This window comes from Microcebus murinus, chromosome 10 (assembly GCF_040939455.1).
Source record: "Microcebus murinus isolate Inina chromosome 10, M.murinus_Inina_mat1.0, whole genome shotgun sequence".
Taxonomy (NCBI): Eukaryota; Metazoa; Chordata; class Mammalia; order Primates; family Cheirogaleidae; genus Microcebus; species Microcebus murinus.
In genome coordinates, this window is record NC_134113.1 from 55,274,194 (window position 1) to 55,294,260 (window position 20,067).

Here is a 20,067-nt window from a genome sequence, read left to right on the forward strand (position 1 = left end):
CTCTGTGCATAACTGAGATGATTCAATGGCAGAAAATCCCAGGCCAGGGAAAAGCTGCATCTTATTTATGCTGGAACATGAACTGTGGCAAAGAAGAGCAAGACCTCTTTTTGGATCTGGAAAGGACAGATCTAGTTTTGCAAGGCAGCTCAAGGATTGGAGTGCTTGAGGATTTGGGGCAAGACCCCAAATGAACCTGTAGATTAATTCAGAGCCTGACCTACTCCTTCTCTAAAGAAACTAGCATGTTCTTAATATATCAGAAAGTCCTGAGTCATTTTCATGCTGAATTCCAAAGGGGTTGCCCTAACCTTTGCCTCTAAGTAGGGCTGTCTCTAAATCTTCATATTTTTTAAGTTACTCAGATTCCAGGATTTCCTTTGTTAGCTGTTTCTGCTTTAATCACTTTTACTATAAAGAATTTTTTCTTTATTGCTAATTTCCCTCCTATTATCAAAGTATGTTTTTGCAAACTTGTTCTTTATGGACTAATTGCTTTTATTATTGGATTATGAATACCATGAGGACTTTGTATGTCTCACGATTCTCTTAGTAAGCCTTGCACAGGGTTTATGGTCTCTTAATATTTGTTGAATGAACAATGGAATAAATAAATAATGGTGGTATACCAATATATTTCACTGAGGTCCTTAGTTTATTTCCTGTATTATTCTTATAAATGCCTTTCCATAGAAACTGTACTGGGTCAGTACAGTTACAACTAATTTAGAGTAATGAACAGGTACATGTAGAAATGAATTGAGAGAGAAGAGGTAGAAATTGGGCCAGTGACAGCTAATGAAAAGCTAGCTTTTGCTGAGCAAGGCATGACCTGGAGAGTGGGGGTGTTAGCCTGATTTGTTGCTTAATTGTGGATTTGGCTCATGCCTCTGAAGGCCTAGAGATTTACTTTAGTCACTTGTACAAAAGCAGCCAGATCCTTAGAGAATAACTCAGTGAGAAATGTAACTATAAAAAGGACCATGATCTGTCTGTTATCTGTAATCAGGCTACACAGAAACTAAATCATGTTCAAAAACCGGTTTATGAGAAATCTTTGTGATCAACACATTCTTGCCCCATGGATGAATCTACATGAGAAGCCAAATCATAAATAGAAGGTTGCTTAGGGAGTATGGATTTGACGAACCAGACTTTTAATTGCAGTAAGCCAAGAGGATGTGACATATCTAGTTCCCAATAGGAATGGCCTTGCAGGTGACCTCACAGAGGAAATAGAAGGTATTTGATGATAGGTCCCTAAACTTCCTGCTACCACACTTCAAACTTCCCACATCTGTGCCCCTTTATGTTTACCTTCGTCCTTCTGGTTAAAAAGATGATCTATCCCTCCTACCCAAGGACAGTGGTCCACCTGTGTTTTGGATACCAACTGGTCCTCTCTTTTCCCAAACGTTGTAGTGGCAGAAGGAGCAGTCCACCTGGGTGCAGGTAATAGGCATACAGTATCCGTAAAGAATTAAAAAAGCAATAAAACCAAGAAGGCCAGGCGCGGTAGCTCATGCCTGTAATCCTAGCACCCTGGGAGGCTGAGGCGGGAGGATTGCTTGAGCTTAGGAGTTCAAGACCAGCCTGAGCAAGAGCTAGACCCTGTCCCGACTATAAATAGAAAGAAATTAACCAAACAACTAAAAATAGAAAAAAATTAGCCAGGTGTGATGGCACGTGCCTGTAGTCCCAGCTTCTCAGGAGGCTGAGGCAGGAGGATGGCTTGAGCCCAGGAGTTTGAGGTTGCTGTGAGCTGGGCTGATGCCACGGCACTCTAGCCCGGGCAACACAGGGAGACTCTTTCTAAAAAAAAAAAAAACGATGGTCTGCTTTTGAGTATCACTGTGTGCAGCAGTTCTCAACATTGTCAGTAATAAAATGTTTCTCCTCCTGAGGCAGACAGCTGCATTGCCCATTTGGTGTGCCATTGCTGTCATTTCCTGATCCCTCTCATGCATTCATATTTTTCCCTCAACAGTTCATCATGCTCATTAGTGTCCTATTACAAAAAAACCCTCCGCTTACTTGTCAACCACTTCCCTCTCGACCCTCTCTATCGCCTCTTTATAATCAATCTGCACAGAACTGTCTATCCTTACTATCTGTTTTCTTAACTGCTCACTTCTTAGCCCATTCCCGTCCCTTCTGGAGCTATTGCCATGTAATCTCAGTAGTATTCAGCACTATCTCTTGAAACACTTCTTTTGAAACACTCCTCATTTTCTTACCTTTCTCTTCCTGCTGCTCTTAGTCATTCTTGCAGGCTCATCCTCCTTTGTTAAGTGTTGGAATTCTCAAGGCAAGACCCAAGCCCTCTTGACTTCTCATTCTGTATCAGTGGTTCTCAAGTTGTAACCTGCATCAGAATCACTGGAGGGCAGGTTAGTACACAGATTACAAGTCCCTATGCTCAGAGTTTCTGATTCATCTGGTCTAGATTGGGGCCTGAGAATTTGCATTTCTGTCAAGTTCCCAGGTAATGTTGAGGTTGCTGGTCCAGAGACCACACTTTGAGAACCAGTGCTCTATCTTCCTAGATTATTTCAGTCATCCCTGTGGCTTTAATTATTATTCAAATACAGGTAACTCCCAAATATGTATCTTCAACCCAAATCTCTCCTGAGCTCCTCATCCAACTGTATACTTAATATCTCCACTATTGTATACCTTAAAGGCACCTCCATTTCAACATACCCAAAATTAAATTTATGATTCTGCATACCACCACTGCCACCACAACCACCAACCTCTCCCTGTAAGCACCCCTCCCCCCAAAAACTAACCGCAACATCCAACCTGCTCCTGTGCTTCTGTTCTGGTTTTCCCTTCTGAGTGGTCACAACTCGTATCCATAAGCCTAGCAAGTTAGAGGTTTAAAAGTCACCCTCAACATTCCCTTCATCATTCCCATCTCTTGTCTGTCACCAAGTCCTGTCAGTTTTCTGTTTCTTCTTGAGCCAGTTTTGGTAAATTTCGTTTTTCTAGGAAATTATCTGTTTTGTGTAAGTTTTAAAATTTATTATTTACAATATTCTCTTTATTTTTAAAGAGAATTGTTTATATTGTTTTGTTTATATTGTTCACTTGTGTCTCTTCTCTCTCTCTCTTTTTTTCTTGATCAGTCTTCCCAGAGGTTTGTCTTTTCGATGAACATGGTTTTGGTTTTGTTGATTTTTATTTTATTTTATTTTTTTAGTATGTTTTTATTTATTTGTTTATTTTGAGACAGAGTCTCACTTTGTTGCCCGGGCTAGAGTGCTGTGGTGTCAGCCTAGCACAGAGCAACCTCAAACTCCTGGGCTCAAGCAATCCTCCTGCTTCAGCCTCCCAAGTAGCTGGGACTACAGGCATGTGCCACCATGCCTGGCTAATTTGTATATATATATGTGTGTGTGTGTGTGTGTGTGTGTTTAGTTGGCCAATTAATTTCTTTCTATTTTTAGTAGAGATGGGGTCTTGCTCTTGCTCAGGCTGGTCTGGAACTTGTGAGCTCAAACAATCCACCCACCTTGGCCTCCCAGAGTGCTAGGATTATGGTCGTGAGCCACTGCACCCAGCCTGTTTTTATTTTTTGATTTATTATTTTGGGCTCCTATGTGTGTTTCCTTACTTGTATTTTTTCTGTTCACTCTTTAGCATATTCTCTAAATTTTTTGAGTTGGCTATTTAGGATTGTCTGTCTTCTTTCCTGAGATAAGTATTTCTTAATTTTACCATGGTCAGAGAATATGCCTAGACAAAATCAAGTCTTGGTTATTTGTTAAGACATGCCTAGTCTTTAAATTTCTATAACTCATCTATTTGTTTTTATTGTTAAGTAGATGGTTCTGTGTCCATTAGCACAAACTAGTTCATTGTGTTATTCAAGTCTTTCCTTACAAACTTTTTGACTATTTGATCTGTCAATTCTGATAGAAATGTGTTGAAAAACCTGTACTGTGACTGTGAATTTGCCAGTTTTTCTTGTAATTCTGTCAAGTTTTGCTTTATATGTTTTAAAACTATGTTACTAGGTACACTTAAATTAAGCATGATTGTCTTCTTTGGGAAATGTTCCTTTTTTCGTAAATGTCTTTGTCTCTATAGTATTTTTTATCCTAGCATTCTGTAAAAAAATATAAATATGGTCTAGTGTAACTAGTCATCTTAATTCTCCTCCCAAATAACATAAGGACTTTAGAATGCTTTAATGTTGATCACCACCACTCCCCATCTTACATTTTAGTTTCACCTTTTTTGGCATACTCCCTCAGTTATCAATTATTGTTTCATGTAGTTAATGATAGTTAATGTTCATTTCTTCACTATTCTTTCTTATATTTTACTCCTTTTTCTCATCTTCCTAAAGTGCATTTTTAATAGTTACATACTTTAGTGAGAATTTCTTAGTAGTAAATTCTCTCAGTTTGTCTTTAGCACTTTCTTTGACTATTTTGTTCTTGAACTGTGTCTTTCCCAAGAAGAAATGAGTTGTAGTATTGGGTAATCTATATTATACAGATTCTAAATTATCCCTTGGTATATTTACCACATGTATCTTTGTAGATTTTGAGGAAGACATTCAGTTTGACTTTTTAAATGCCATTGGAATCCAAATTTAAAACTTAGTAAATTATATTAAAGTCTGATAGAGAATCAAATGAAATGAAAATCATGTTAACACTTTTGGTGGGCGCTTTCTGTAATACTTCTTACTTCTAGAGGGGTTCAACTTCTTTCAGAGTCTTTCGATTGCCTTCTTAGATTTCATTCATTCCTATTGGGAGATGCTTCATTGTGAAAGTGGCTACTTGAGTATAGTGTATAAAAGTAACATCCCCACTAATACCTATTGCAATAAAAATTTAATACCACAATATTGTATTACTAGAAGATTTCTTTTTTCAAATATTATATAAATCTTTAAAACAGGACTTCAGAAAAAATTTAACAGTGTGGCTGGGTGCAGTGGCTCATGCCTGTAATCCTAGCAGTCAGGGTGGCTGAGGCAGGAAGATCACTTGAGGTTGGGAGTTAGAGACCCTGTCCCTACTAAAAATAGAAAAATTATCTGGGCATGGTGATACATGCCTGTAGATCCAGTTACTTGGGAGGCTGAGGCAGGAGGATTGCTTGAGCATAGGACTTTGAGGTTGCAGTGAGCTATGATGATGCCACTGTAGTCTAGCCAGGGTAACAGAGCAAGACTCTGTCTCAAAAAAACAAACAGAAAAATCATTGTAACAGAGAGAAAAGAGAAATGTGGAGGATAACATAAGTTTGAAGAAAATAAGTAGTGGAAATTGAGTAAGGACAATTTTTTTTTTTTTTTTGAGACAGAGTCTCGCTCTGTTGCCCAGGCTAGAGTGAGTGCCGTGGCGTCAGCCTAGCTCACAGCAACCTCAAACTCCTGGGCTCAAGCGATCCTCCAGCCTCAGCCTCCCGAGTAGCTGGGACTACAGGCATGCGCCACCATGCCCGGCTAATTTTTTTATATATATATGAGTTGGCCAATTAATTTCTTTCTATTTATAGTAGAGACGGGGTCTCGCTCAGGCTGGTTTTGAACTCCTGACCTTGAGCAATCCGCCCGCCTCGGCCTCCCAAGAGCTAGGATTACAGGCGTGAGCCACAGCGCCCGGCCTAAGGACAATTTTAGTTAATATTAAGCATAGCTTATTACTTCAGTAACATCATAGGGATTAGGTTCTAAAGTTACTGTATAGCAGAAATCTGATAGTCAAAATTAACCTTGAAAACCACTTAAACTTCACAGCAATGGAACTGATTGTTGTTATTGTTTTAAGATAAATAAAAGCCAAACTTTATCTGGTATTTAAGGACTAATGCTATCTTTTAAAGATATATCTTCATAAAGATTAAAATCATATTCATGGCCTCAAAACTCTCCCACTTCGAGAGGCATGGGAGAAATGAAGGTATGGCAGATTTACACCTCCCATCTCCCACTCATTCTGAGCTGTGTGCTCTTTGAAAGGAATGGCCCACAGAACATCTTTCAATAGTTAGAAACTACCAGGGCCAAGTATAAAGCTTCCCACATGCCTCAATTAGCATATTTCCAGGGAGAAGGGGCCACAAAATTCTCTCTCATTTGCCATGGCCCAGAGAACTGAATTTTCTTTTATTTACTTGATTGGCTATGTCTGTGGAAAAAGAACTGAATTTTGAAACCACATACATTCTAACTCCTCTATAAATTAGTCTGTCTTGACCACTCATAGAATTGCAGGAAAGTGGAAGGTTTTGTGTGGGAAGGCAACTTACCTGTGCTGATCCTGTGGTCTAATCTTTAAGTTAAGATACTTTGAATACAAGTAAGTGATAACTCCAGTTAGCTTTAATAGAAAAAGAGTTTACTCTTAAGATACAGAGGTTACTGACAGAACTTAAGGACAGTACATACAATACATATTTAGTAAGTGCCTACTATGTTCCAGGTACTATTTAGATATCAAGGAGACAGCATTGGACAATGCTGCCTTCATGTATATCTGCTGCCTCTGCACAGAACGCACCTGGCTTGCTCCTTTATTCTACTAAGGGGTTTAACTAGGGAAGTCCTAGGGAAGCCTTCCTTGATTACCTTATAAAGAGTAGTCCCCATCCCATTATTGCATATTTATTTAATTTTTTGGAGTTGCGTTTTTAAAAAGCTCTGTTTGTCCCATTGATTATGGTCTATTTATATGTCTTACTTCCTTGTTGAACCCTTAAGGTCTTTAAAGTCAGGAACATTCTTTATTATTATATTATTCATGTCCCCAGTTTCTAGCATTAGTGCCTCACATATAGCAGATGAGACTAATGCACAGTGTGTCAATTCTCACCTGATATTCTAGCATTTCCTTTTTTTAAAATGTTTAAGTAAAATTAGCGTATGTGTTTTAAATAGTACCACAACGTTTTAGAAAGTACAACAGAAATGAACAGTGCTGTGCCTTGCCTGTTGTTCTTCCCTAGAGACAGCTTCTTTTCAGGTCTTTTAATTATTTCTTCTGATATTTACCTCTGTATTTCTAAACATCTTTTTGCTATTTCTTTTTTTTTAAGCAAATTTATTTATTTATTTTTAATTTTAGTGTATTATGGGGGTACAAGTGTTAAGGTTATGTATATTGCCCATGCCCCCCTCCCCCTTGAGTAAGAGCTTCAGGCGTGTCCATCCCCCAAACGTTGCACATCTTACATTGCACATCATTGTGGTTGTATATACCCATCCCCTCCTCCTCCCTCCCACCCTCCTGACACCCGATAAATGTTACTCCTATATGTCCACTTAGGTGTTGATCCGTTAATACCAATTTGCTGGTGAGTACATGTGGTGCTGGTTTTTCCATTCTTGAGATACTTCACTTAGTAGAATGGGTTCCAGCTCTATCCAGGAATATACAAGAGATGCTATATCACTATTGTTTCTTAAAGCTGAGTAGTACTCCATGGTATACATATACCACATTTTATTAATCCACTCATGAATTGATGGGCACTTGGGTTGTTTCCACAGCTTTGCCATTGTGAATTGTGCTGCTATAAACATTCGAGTGCATGTGTCTTTTTCATAGTGACTTTTGATCTTTTGGGTAGATGCCCAGTAGTGGAATTGCTGGATCAAATGGTAGATCTACTTGTATCGCTTTGAGGTATCTCCATATTGCTTTGCACAGAGGTTGAACTAGTTTGCAGTCCCACCAGCAGTCTAGGAGTGTTCCTCTCTCTCCACATCCACGCCAGCATTTATTGTTTGGGGACTTTTTGATAAAGGCCATTCTCACTGGAGTTAAGTGGTATCTCATTGTGGTTTTGATTTGCATTTCCCTGATGATTAGAGATGTTGAACATTTTTTCATATGTTTGTTGGCCATTATTCTGTCTTCTTTTAAGAAGTTTCTGTTCATGTCCTTTGCCCATTTTTTGATAGGGTTGTTTGATTTTTTTCTTGCTGATTTTCCTGAGTTCTAAATAGATTCTACTTATCAGCCCTTTATCAGATGAGTAGCTGCAAAAATTTTCTCCCATTCTGTGGGTTGTCTGTTTGCTCTCTTGACAGTTTCTTTGGCTGTGCAGAAGCTTTTTAATTTGATCAGGTCCCATTTGTTTATTTTTGTTGCTGTTGTGATTGCCTTTGGTGTCTGCTTCATAAATTCTTTGCCTAGGCCAATGTCTAGAAGGGTATTTCCAACATTTTCCTCTAGAATTCTAATAGTTTCACACCTAAGGTTCAAGGCTGTTACCCAGCGTGAGTTGATTTTTGTGAGAGGTGAAAGGTGTGGGTCTTATTTTAGTCTTCTACATGTGGCTATCCAGTTTTCCCAGCACCATTTATTGAATACGGATTCTTTTCCCCAGTGTATGTTTTTGTCTGTTTTGTCGAAGATTAGTTGGCTATATGAGGATGGTTTTATATCTGGGTTCTCTATTCTGTTCCACTGGTCAATGCCCTTGTTCTTGTGCCAGTACCACTTTGTTCTTGTGCCAATACCATGCTGTTTAAATGACTATAGCCTTGTAGTATAGTTTGAAGTCTGGTAAATGGATACCTCCTATTTTGTTTTTATTGACTAGGATTGATTTTGCTATACGGGGTCTTCTCTGGTTCCATACAAAGTGTAATATTATTTTTTCTATATCTGTGAAAAATGATGATGGTATTTTGATAGGGATTGCATTGACTCTGTAGGTCACTTTGGGTAGTGTAGACATTTTAACAATGTTGATTCTGCTGACCCATGAGCATGGTATATTCTTCCATCTGTTTATTTCCTCTGCTATTTCCTTCTTCATTGTTTCATAGTTCTCCCTGTAGAGGTCTTTTACCTCCTTAGTTAAATATATTCCAAGGTACTTTGTTTTCTTTATTGCTATTTTGAGGGGAATTGAGTCTTGATTTGGTTCTCACTTTTACTGTTGGCGTATATGAATTCCTCTGATTTCTTTGTATTGATTTTGTATCCTAGACTTTACCAAATTCATTTATCCATTCAAGGAGTCTCTTGGTTGAATCCTTGGGGTTTTCTAGGTATAATAACATGTCATCAGCAAAGAGTGAGAGTTTGATCTCTTCTGCTCCCATTTGGACGTCCTTAATTCCACTCTCTTGTCTGATTGCTGTAGCGAGGACTTCCAGCACTATGTTGAACAGAAGTGGAGATAGTGGGCAACCTTGTCTTGTTCCAGTTCTAAGTGGGAATGCTTTCAGCTTTTCCCCATTCAGTATGATATTGGCTGTGGGTTTGTCGTATATGGCTTGTATCATTTTTAGGTAAGCCCTGTCTATGCCTATTTTTTGAGCGTTCTTATCATAAAAGGGTGTTGAATTTTGCCAAATGCTTTCTCTGCATCTATTGAGAGGATCATATGGTCTCTGTTTTTGCTTCTGTTTATATGGTGAATTACATGTATAGATTTGTGTATGTTGAACCATCCCTGCATCCCTGGGATGAAGCCCACTTGGTTGTGATGAATTATTTTCTTGACAAGCACCTGGATTCGATTGGCTAGGATTTTGTTGAGGATTTTTGCATCTATATTCATAAGGGATATTGGTCTGTAGTTTTCTTTTTTTGTTGCTTCCTTTCTTGCTCTTGGTATCAGGGTTATGTTTGCTTCATAAAATGTGTTGGGGAGGATTCCATCCTTCTCGATGTTGTGGAATAATTTCTGCAGGATAGGCACCAGTTCTTTGTAGGTGTGGTAAAATTCGGGTGTGAAACCATCTGGTCCAGGACTTTTCTTTTTGGAAGTTTTTTTTTTTTTTTTTTTTTTTGAGACAGAGTCTCACTTGTTGCCCAGGCTAGAGTGAGTGCTGTGGCGTCAGCCTGGCTCACAGCAACCTCAATCTCCTGGGTTCAGCGATCCTATTGCCTCAGCCTCCCGAGTAGCTGGGACTACAGGTATGCGCCACCATGCCCGGCTAATTTTTTGTATATATATATTTTTTTAGTTGGTCAATTAATATCTTTCTATTTTTGGTAGAGACGGGATCTCGCTCAGGCTGGTTTCGAACTCCTGACCTTGAGCAATCCACCCGCCTTGGCCTCCCAAAGTGCTAGGATTACAGGCGTGAGCCACCACGCCCGGCCTTTTTTGGAAGGTTTTTTATTGCTGTTTCAATTTCCGTACTTGATAGTGGTCTGTTTAGGAATTCTGTTTCTTCCTGGTTGAGCCTAGGGAGGCTGTGTGTTTCTAAGAAATTGTCCATTTCCTCCACATTTTCCAGTTTGTGTGCATAGAGGTTTTTGTAGTATTCATAAAGTATATCTTGTATCTCCGTGGCATCAGTTGTAATTTCTCCTTTATTGTTTCTGATGGAGCTTATTAGAGATTTTTTTTTTCTAGTTTTTGTTAGTCTAGCCAATAGTGTGTCAATTTTGTTTATATTTTCAAAGAGCCAACTTTTTGTTTTATTAATCATCGGTATAGTTTCCCTGTTGTCTATTTCATTTAGTTCTGATTTGATCTTAATGATTTCACTTCTTCTGCTGGGTTTAGGGTTGATCTGTTCTTCTTTTTCCCTATTTCTTGACTTTATTCAATTTGAGGCATTATTTATTCATTTCCTACTGTAAAAAGAGAATTTTTCTCTTATAGCTCCCTCTCTCCAACACATAGACACCACATACTCCCCTTTCCCCTTACTTCACAAATCTCCTATCATATACTCTCTCTCGGGGCTGTGTGCTCAATATATTACCTTACTTGCATTCAGGGTGTACATTATTATGACTATGTAAATATTCATCACTAAGCCATGTGGTTTACTATGATTACATTTCCTTTCTTAAACAACTTTTTGTTTTTCTCAGAGTTAATGTATCAGTTACGGTTTTATTTTTGTAGAGCCAAGTCCTGGTGTCATCTCTCTTCTTGTGTTTACCTGAACTGATTGTTTTCTTGTCTTGCTATAGCCCTTCATTATTATCCTATTTGCCTTTTTTGGAAGGAGTAGGCATAGATAGTAGTGTTCATTTTGCCACATTCATTCAGAATTCTTTATCCTAACATTTCTATTTAAGGATTGTTCACAATTTGGACAAAGATAATCTGTATCAATTTAAAAGGTCTTGGAGATCTTAGTACCTCATTTTGGCTGTTCACCAGCAAGTTGATAATATGGTTTCCACAACAGCCCAGCCAGTGTGGAAATTGAGAGGCTTCCCTCTTCTGGATGGGCCTGAGATGAGTCAGTGGGAGCCCTGCCTCAGCTCTGTTGGGCATTTCTCTGCTATTTAAAATTGCCTTGAAGTTCTATAGTGCTGTCTTCTCTTAGACCCCACATCTTTTGTTTTAGGACATTACTGCCGCTTCTATTTTTTTTTCCTTTCATCCTTTGACTTTCTTCCACTCTTTCACTTCATTTAATTGTTTCCTGCTTCAGAACAAGATTTCACCTTTTACTCATTCCTTCTTGGTTTGTAGGTTTCCACATTGTTTTTTCCCCAGACCCTCACCTACTGCCTTTTTAGGGTAAGACATAATCAGTTTATGAACATGGTTATGTGTTCATGTTTTGTACCTTATCTTGGTAAGAAGTTCTGGTGACCCAAAGGTTTTCCCAAACTTGGATTCCTTTTGTGATTGTAGCTTTCTTTGCTAAAAGCAACAGTCACCAGTGTTGGAGCACAAATACATGTACCTGCATTTGCCAGCTGCTCCACACCCCTTTGTCACAATTCTTCTAAGTTCAGTTTCCTTTGAGGTTGTTCAAGCATGTATGTGAACGAGTTATAACAAAACAAAGGAAAACTCTTGCTGTCTCTCAAGCCTCTTGAGAATAGTCTATAGCCCTATTTTTCTCAATGGCCTCATATAAATATATGAAAATAGTCACAGATTTTTATATAAGATTTGTATGACTTAGAGGTACATAGATAAGCAGGATTTTTAGGTTAACTTTTTAAATTAGTATCTCTTCGTTTTTCTCAGCCACCTGTTATCATTGGTAGAGATAGGGAGACAGACACAATCTTAATTATTTATTTTAACCAAAATATTAGGTACCTGCAATGTAAAAAATTGAGGGCCAATTATTATAAGAGATACAAGATGAATAAGACCAGCCCCTGACCTCAAATTATTTATACTATCATAGGAGAGATAAGATAGTTATACAAATGAGGATAATAACCAAGTAAAATAAGCACTGTAAGAGGGCTCTAAATAAAGTACTGTGGAAATTCAGAGTGATATAAACTTAAACCAGTTATTGAAATCAGAAACAGCATTTTGGAATGCTGCAGGACATTTCCAAATATAAATGTTAAGTAGGCAGTGTGTCTGTATGTGTGTGCATGTGCACATGTTGAGTTTGGGGAGTAGAATCTATTTTGTTTAATCTATCCCATTTTGATTTAAAACTTCCTTCCCAAGTAAGGCTTATAGCATAATGGAAAGAACCTGGAATTTTTCTTTCCAGTCCCAGTTCTGCTCTTCCATTTGTTGGGTTTGGATGGTTTTAGAATCACTGTGAACTAGAGTACACACTGCAATTTTATCTGCTCCCATATATCTTATCAGAAGGAAGTCTAGTATCTTCTTCTTGGGTCTTCTTTTTCTTCCTGAATTGTCCAGGAACCCCCAGGGATGTAGGCAGTGTAAAAGGAAAGATGGTAGGTCCAGCTTTCACCCCTAAATGGGGAGAGCCCCACAATCTGCTGTTTGATTTCCAGCATGTCACAGGGTGCTATTGAAAACCAGTCCTCACTATGTGACTGACCGGTAATGCTGACTCACTACTAAGTCTGCTTCCTGCATCAGCTACTCTGATGCCTTCTGAGGGAGGAGCCCACTCTGCTCAGCTCAGCCCAGGTACTCCACTTGGAATCCAGAGCAAAGCACCTGCTCTTGTGCTCCTTTAGCCTAATGCACAGCCATTTCCTGATGTCAGATGGCCCAGGAAGCTTGGGTCTGGATCTGTTCACCTGCCACTTCACAGACCTGGAACTTCTGACCACTTCTCTTCCAGAATCCTCCTGTAGCAATCAGGCAGGCTGCCTCTTTTCCAGACTCCAAACACCAACATTCTCCTCCTTCCCCTTCCCCAAGTGGGAGGTTAATCACCCACCCTTCCAAGGAAGGCTCACCTCAGTGATTCATGGGTGCTTTAGCACCTCAAGAAAGACTAAGTGATTCAAGGTACCCTTACCCACACTTCTTGGATGGAGTGGAAGTGAGGACTCTATTTATAATGATTCAAGATGATTATTGGCACTCTCACTATAGGAAAACAAATCTGTACCAGACTGAGCAAGAGTGAGACCCTGTCTCTGCAAAAAATAGAAAAACTTAGCTGGGTGTGGTGTCACATGCCTGAAGGCCCAGCTCCTTGGGAGGCTGAGGCAAGAGGATCACTTGAGCCCAGGAGTTTGAGGTTGCTGTGAGCTATGATGATGGTACTGCACTCTACCCTGGGGTGGAAGAGTGAGACCCTGTCTCAAAAATAAATAAATAAATAATAAATAAAAGCAAATCTGTGATATGGTCATCCCGCTTTGTTAATAGTATTTCTCAGTGTCATTGTGAAGACATAGTGAAGATAGTGTTATAAAAGTTTAAAGAGCCATAGCCATGTTGTTGTCATTGTTATTCTGTCATTTCCTGTTTAAATCCCTTCAAAGACTGCCCATTTGGCTTAGGACAAGTGACTTGACCCTGCTCTTCTTCTCCACTCTTCATTTTGTAACACCCTACTCTTTCACTGTGCTTTTAGCCCCACCAGTCTGTCCTAGACTTGTTAGGGGTTTTCTCCCTCACTGGGCTTCTACAGACAGCATGCTTTTGAATGAGGTGGATTTCCTCTCTCTCTGCCTAGCTAAGTCCTGCATCATCATCTCCTTTTAACAGACATTCACCTTCCCTGAAACTCTAATGCAAGTTAAACTCCTCATTATGTGGGCTCAGAGAGCCTCGTTCTTTTCCTTCTCAGCACATATCACAATGTAAAAGATATATGTATGGTGATAACATGTTTAATATACTTCTTCTCTGGACACTAGCACCAAGAACAGTGAGCAGGTCTGCTCTGTTCACCCCTAAGAAGTTGAATTATTATGTTACTTGTTTTGCAGAGTCCATCCTGCTTCACTCTGTTACTCTTATAAATGAGAATATCGCAGGCAGAGTTGAAATATAAGAAGCTGAGGTTGGCTTTCTTTCCTCTTCCTGAATGGAAATTTTGTGTAGTTTTATATACCTAAATATTAGTATTTTTTCCAGATTATTATTATGTTGAAACAATAGAAACGTATAAGACTCTGATGTCTCTTTTTGCCAAAGAACAATAAATTGTGCACATGTTGATCACTGAGGAAGAAGGCTTTGTATTATAGAAAAACTTAAAATTTGTGGTTTTTCTTAAATTCATTATTACTAAACCTTCTAACATCATCACTATTTAAACTTAATGGTGACCCCTAGTGGATACTCTGCATAACAGACTGTTGGAGAGATCAGGAACTTCCAAACTGAAGCTGGTACTGTGTAATAATCAGCAAGTGATCTTTTTCTTTGGATCTATTATACAAGGCTTAGAAGTTATGAAGAAGAATTACTTTGTGAGACTAGAAGCTTCCATCTTAGCATTTATCTGTATTTAATGTCTCTTAAAATTACTTTGATTCTGTATATGATTATCTTTCTATAAACAAAGCAATAAAAATGGTAATGAAATAAGTACCTAATCAGTACCATAATCCAAATACTTATGGAATTTTTATGTTCCATTTGATCTTTATAATAATTGTATATAAATAGTTTTTATATATAGTTATATTGTGTACATAATATTTTATGGTTTTTTATCACCTGACATTATTTCATTTAGACTGAAGTGTCTGCATAGTCTACGTATTTTTTTTAATTTTTAATGGCATTTAATGGCATTAACACATGTGGTTAGTTCCATTTTCGCTTTTGGCTTTTCCTTACCATGGTAGTGAAACTGTGCACATCTTATTCAGACACAGGAATCTATATTAGCACCCCATGTAATTTCTGAGATCTGGTGGGAGTGTGATACCATAGCCAGAGAATGCTTCACCTTGAGGCAGTATCTTGCCTGCCCAGCTGACATTACATTTGCTGGTAAATAATGCCCTGCTGTCCTCCCATGCCCCTAGACTCTCTCACTCTTATCTGTGATGAAGCCTGAAGTACAGGTTGAGTATCCCTTATCTGAAATGCTTGAGACCAGAAATGTTTCAGATTTTGGAATATTTGCATATATATACCAGTTGAATATCTGAAATGGAAAAATCCAAAATGTGAAATGCTCCAATGAGCATTTCTTCCCAGTGTCAGATAGGAGCTCAACAAGTTTCAGATTTGGGAGCATTTCAGATATTGGATATTCAGATTTGGAGAGCCCAACCTGTACATTGTTTTCTACCCCTTGTTCATGATAAATTGTTACCCTTGAAAGTAAGCTAAGATGGGAATAGCCTTCCAAAATTCTTTTAATCCATCCAGGACATAGTTTCTTCCCTCTCACCCCGAAATATGCATTGATTTTCCAGTTGCTTTTAGGGAAAGGAAAATTAGATAATTGATTTTTAGAAGGTTAGAAAATCCTGCTCATAGTGTCATAATTTACCTAGAAAGCTAACAACTGAATATTACCTTATTTTGGGTAGGAATCTGCTTATGTGGTTATGACCTTTAAGTATAATTTTTATTTTCTTCTTTACACTTAGCTGTTTCCTTGGTGTTCTGTAGTGAACATCTTTTATTTTTATATTCAGAAAAATAACTTTTCTAAATTATTGAAAACTTGTAAAACCCAGGAAAGCCTATGGAAAAATATATAAATCATCCAAAATCTCATCACGTAGGATAATTGCTATTCATATTTTACTGTATTGGCTTCCAGTATTTTCAATGCACATTTAAGTGTATTTGTGAATCTTATATTTTAAAAAGAACTACGGTATGTGAAAATAAAAATTCATAAAGTTTACATAAATTAGAGTGATTATTCACATCTCAAGAAGATTGACTACAAGGTTTTGTTACTAAGCTCTCCTGTTATATTTGAAGTGATTCAATTCCTAGAAAATTGCTCTACTTTTTTTTTCTTTCACAACTTTTAAAAATAGCCTCTTGTCATCTTGAAGCAGGTGTATTACACTTTTGAACCAAGGTTGTTCTATCAGAAATCCATGTTTTTGTGGCGTTGTGCTTTGGGCACCTGAGGAATACTCACTGAATGTGCTTGTCAGCCACTTACTGAAACTGCAGTTGAGAGTCAATAAGGAAACCCGGACGCCGCCTCCCCTCTCTTTTCTCCAGGAGGCCAGAAAGATGGCGGACATTCAGACGGAGCGTGCCTACCAAAAGCAGTCCACTATCTTTCAAAACAAGAAGAGGGTCTTGCTGGGAGAATCTGGCAAGGAGAAGCTCCCTTGGTACTACAAGAACATTGGTCTGGGCTTCAAGACTCTCAAAGAGGCCATTGAGGGCATCTACATTGACAAGGAATGCCCCTTCACTGGTAACGTCTCCATCTGAGCGCAGATCCTGTCTGGTGTGGTGACCAAAATGAAGATGGAGAGGACCATTGTCATCTGGCGAGACTATCTCCACTGCATCCGCAAGTACAATCGCTTTGAGAAGCGCCACAAGAACATGTCTGTGCACCTGTCCCCCCTGCTCAGGGACGTCCAGATTGGTGACGTTGTCATGGTGGGCGAGTGCTGGCCCCTAAGCAAGACAGCGCACTTCAGTGTGCTCAAGGTCACCAAGGCTGCCGGCACCAAGAAGCAGTTCCAGAAGTTCTGAGACTGGATGTCTGCCCACTCCCCAAAACGAAATGAAGTTATTTTCTCATTCAAAAGAAAAAAAAGAAACTGCAGTTGACTTTTTGGTTTTATTTCTGGCCAACTATAATAATGAAATGTTCATCGTGATTTTAGACCCAAAAGAGACCTGGTCTGTTTTGGGTCAGGATGACTAACGTCCTGAGGAAACTGAGATAAACATTTGCAGAGCATCATATTAATGTTGCTTGGTGAAAAGCATGTTGTGAGGCTTTTTTTTTTTTGGTGCCAGTGCAGTAGATCTCTTGTCTGTCATCTGACTCTCAGTTCTCATCAGATGTCTTTATTCGTGTTGTATTTCCTTGTGTTTTATGTGTAATAACCTCTAGATAATCCTGAGCAGAAATGTTCATTTTCTCTAGTTCTTCCTCAAACAAATGTTTTCAACTACCAGTTCCCTTATCACATCCCTATCATTACTTTGTAATAATTTTTATTCTTTAGCCCACATTGTCTTCTTTCTCCTATTCTAATTAATTACATTGAAAAACACAGAAGCATAGGTGAGAGAGGAATGGTAAAAATAAAATACATAAAAAATAAAATACATTTTGCGCCCATATTTTGTGAAGTAAGAATCCATATTCTTTTCATTCTTTATTAGCTGTCTAATTTGAAGGCACCATGTTTCTTAGCAAGGTGGTTTCGTATGTCCTGGCAAATCTGCTTATTTAATTAATAAAATAATCAGTGATAGATATTAGTTATATATTCATTATTATTTAAAAAGTAATAATAAAAGCTAGTGTTTTAAGCTGGACATGGTGGCTCATACCTGTAATCCTAGCACTTTGGGAGGCCAAGATGGGAGATTGCTTGAGGCCAGGAGTTGGGGACCAGCCTGAGTAAGAGTGAGACCTACAAAATAAAATACAAAATAAATACAAAAATAAATAGAAAAATTAGCTGGATGTGGAAGTGCACGCTTGTGGTAGTCCCAGCTACTCTGGAGGCTGAGGCAGGAGGATCACTTGAGTCCAAGAGTTTGAGGTTGCAGTGAGCTGTAATGACACCATTACACTCTAGCCCAAGAGACAGAGTGAGATTCTGTTCCCCCTTCCCCCAAAAGCAAAAAAAAAACTCACTAATGTTTTAAAACTTAGTGCTCTGTTTAAGTCAAACCATTTTCTCTGTACATATTTACAAGCAAAGTAGCTCATGTGTGCTAATCTAATTTCCTTCCTGTATATATCATCTGACCATACAAATAAAAATAGCCCCTTTCTATTTTTTGTTCTCTAAAGTTATTAATAATTGGAATATATTTTAAGTAATTTCTCTGAGTGGCTGAAAACTTTATTTGAAGAGTTTTTTGCAGAATTTTTTGCATGAGGGCAGGTGTTTTTTTTTTTTAAACCATTATCTAACTGCTGACTATAAATGCTAAAACATTTACATGTTCGTAAACTAAATTGTTAATTCTGATTACTTTCCTTTTAAGAGTCTTTGGAGAATTTTTACAACTTTTCATAACCTTTTCTGGTTGAGGAATTAAACAGATCTGGATTTGAAACCAGTGGGATTAAATGGAATTAAACAGATCTGGATTTGAAACCCTGGCTCTGTGATTTTTTTTTTTTTTTTTTTTTTTTTTTTTTTTTTGAGAGAGTCTCACTTTGTTGCCCAGGCTAGAGTGAGCCTAGCTCACAGCAACCTCAAACTCCTGGGCTCAAGCGATCTACTGCCTCAGCCTCCTGAGTAGCTGGGACTACAGGCATGCGCCACCATGCCTGGCTAATTTTTTCTATATATATTAGTTGGCCAATTAATTTCTTTCTATTTATAGCGGGGTCTCACTCTTGCTCAGGCTGGTCTTGAACTCCTGACCTTGAGCGATCCACCTGCCTCGGCCTCCCAGAGTGCTAGGATTACAGGTGTGAGCCACCGTGCCCAGCCTGGCTCTGTGATTTTTGAATAAACTAATCCGTGTCTCTCTTCCCTTTTCTGTAAAAAGATGATAATGGTAGCACCAGCTTCATAGGGTTGTTGTGAGGAATAATAAGATAAAGTGTGTATATGTGCAATGCCTGGCACAAAGGAAACACTTAAATTTTAGCTTTTATTGTTATAGACCAGTAGTTGGTAAACTTTTTCTATAAAGGGCCAGCTACTAAGTATTTTAGGCTTTGAAGACCATACAGTCTCTGTCACAATTACTCAACTCTGCCTTAGTGTGAGAGCAGCCACCGACAGTATGTGAACAGATGAGTGTGGCTGTGTTCCAATAAATCTATTTATAAAACAGATCATATTAGCCCATAGGCTATGGTTGGTGACCCTATTCTAGACTAATAAAACTAAATGAAACAAGGTATGGAAAATACTAAGAATTCAGTATAGCTCTTCTGTGAAATGGATTATCAAGAGAAATTAGGTTGATTAAACTTCAGTGTACAACCCCAGACATTTCAAAATCTCTGTGTCTGAAACATGTTATGCTCAGTTAAAAATTTAAAAAGAAAAATCTCAGTTGCCAGGAACCATCAAACCATTTATGCATTTTTAGATCCATAAAAACATGTTAGTGGTAGCTGGGCGTGGTGGCTCACGCCTGTAATCCTAGCACTTTGGGAGGCCGAGGCGGGCGGATTGCTCAAGGTCAGGAGTTCGAAACCAGCCTGAGCGAGACCCCGTCTCTACCAAAAATAGAAGTAAATTAATTGACCAACTAAAAATATATATACAAAAAATTAGCCGGGCATGGTGGCGCATGCCTGTAGTCCCAGCTACTCGGGAGGCTGAGGCAGTAGGATCGCTGAGCCCAGGAGATTGAGGTTGCTGTGAGCCAGGCTGACGCCACGGCACTCACTCTAGCCTGGGCAACAAAGTGAGACTCTGTCTCAAAAAAAAAAAAAAAAAAAAAAAAAAAACATGTTAGTGGAGAGCACCCTTAAGTGTATATATTCTTTCTTGCTTTCTTAACCACAGTATATAAAAAATAATCTAACCATTTAAAAAAGTTTTTTTATTCTATCTTATAGTTTTGTGGATCAGGAATTTGGGCAGGGCTCATTATGGTGATTCTTTTGTCCTATGTGGTGCCAACTGGGTTCATTCGGTGATTCTCTACCCCCTCCTCCCCCAACCCACCTAGCAGATGGGATGCTCTGGACAGTCTAAGATGGCTTATTCACGTTTGGTGCCTTGGCAGGGGCAGGTGGAAGCCTAAGCCAGGACTGTTGCTAGAGCTTCTACACATGGCTTCTCTAGCATGCTAGCTTTCTTTTCTTTTCCTTTTTTTTTTTTT

At 38.6% G+C, this 20,067-nt stretch overlaps 1 protein-coding gene and 1 pseudogene across 3 annotated transcripts in view; both read left to right on the forward strand.

Moving 5' to 3' along the window:
* DIP2B (disco interacting protein 2 homolog B) overlaps positions 1-20,067 on the forward strand; it is a 237,667-nt gene that overhangs the window by 114,357 nt on the left and 103,243 nt on the right. The gene's annotated exons all lie outside the window — the stretch shown is intronic.
* LOC142873367 (small ribosomal subunit protein uS17-like) lies at positions 3,401-16,850 on the forward strand (annotated as a pseudogene).